The sequence below is a fragment of the Aplysia californica genome, unplaced genomic scaffold, assembly GCF_000002075.1.
Source record: "Aplysia californica isolate F4 #8 unplaced genomic scaffold, AplCal3.0 scaffold00445, whole genome shotgun sequence".
NCBI lineage: Eukaryota > Metazoa > Mollusca > Gastropoda > Aplysiida > Aplysiidae > Aplysia > Aplysia californica.
In genome coordinates, this window is record NW_004797715.1 from 63,547 (window position 1) to 65,191 (window position 1,645).

Consider the following 1,645-nt stretch of genomic DNA (forward strand, 5'->3'; position numbering starts at 1 on the left):
ATTATTATTATTATTATTATTATTATTATTACAAGACATCTTTCCCGTCTAACGCCAGGTACCCATTCCCACTTCATAAACATATCATTATCTCTACCAAGGACACAGTTTTGGTCCCATGACAGGGTTCAAACCCATGACCCTTCAGTCAAAAAGCACAAAGAGCACTTCTGTTCTTGCAAACTACTCCAAAACGATCTTCAGTTCTGTGTTCTAAATACATCTGGGACATAATGGGTGAGGTCATAAATTCATGGTGCGACACATTTTCAAATATGTTCTCAACTATCGAACATAGGTTCTCCAACTTTTGCACAGTGACTTGTATCAATTTGTCTTAACAGCTCAACAGTTATATAAACACCTGCAAGCAGTATTACAGAAAATTCCTAAATAAATACTAATACAAAATCCGAGTGAGTGGTCTCTGCAGATTTTGAAATGTTTACAGCTGGGGCAATATTGCTTTTAATAGTGAGTCCGTCAGGTTTTTCTAATCGGGACATTATGCTTATTGAACGCATGTTTTGAGAGCCATTAGTGCAAAAATGTGTTCACCATAACAATAATTTCTTTTAACTAGTTTTGCAAGTAACAATTGTCATTGATGAGCTGTTACGTAGGCCATATGCGTAATCAAAATGTGCGTGAGAAGCGGGAAGTACTGTGAACAACACCATTTTACGTGTGACAGAGATTTCAAGTATTTTTTAAATACATTTATGAAGAAAAGTTTTTTAATCTAGCCCCGATTGTTCTGGAAAAATATCATTTAGTCAAGACAAATTGATACAAACTGCTATGCAAAGCATGGATGACATTGATTCACCCGTTAAAGAGATATTTGAGGATAAGTTGCACCACGAATTTTTTACCACACTATAGAGTCTTGCTCTCTAAAAAACAAACAAACACAAAAATCCTATGCACCAAATATGGGCCAAATTTTGAAAACGCCTATAAAGCGAAGTAAACATTTTGTGGGTCAAAACGAACTCAACGTGTTGGGGAAATGACTACACCAAATATATCTAGAAAAAGTCATTACAATGAACTTTATCCTGAAGTTTCCATCGACACTGCGTAGTACACATCCAATCTGAGTTGGATATCAAGATTCTAGATCTGGAAACAAATTAAGCAGCTCACTCGACGAAGCACGTTTCAAAACGGAAGTAGTCCCCAGTAAAATATGAAATGGCTAAGGGCACAGTGAAAACATTTCAATTTACAGGAAAAAAACCACTATCCTGAAAAACGAAACGGTAGTTTCCGAACGTTGAAAATATGCCCACGTAACCCTTTGTGACAATACTTAACTGAATCATATTTTTGTAGATTTATGGCAACCTGTGTACAAATGTATACTGATCCCACAAACGGGCTTTAGCTCCATTATAATAAGATTATTATGATTATGATTATTATGATGATTATTATGATTGTTATGATTATTATGATTATTATGATTATAATGATGATGATGATGATGATGACGATAATGATGATGATGACCTGCAAACCCCTTAAGTCAAAACAGAAAAGACCATTTTTCATCACAACTCATCACCAAAAACTATCTAATGTACATAAAATCCACAGCCAACACAAAAGAATCTTGGAAAAATCAGACAAAATGAAAGCC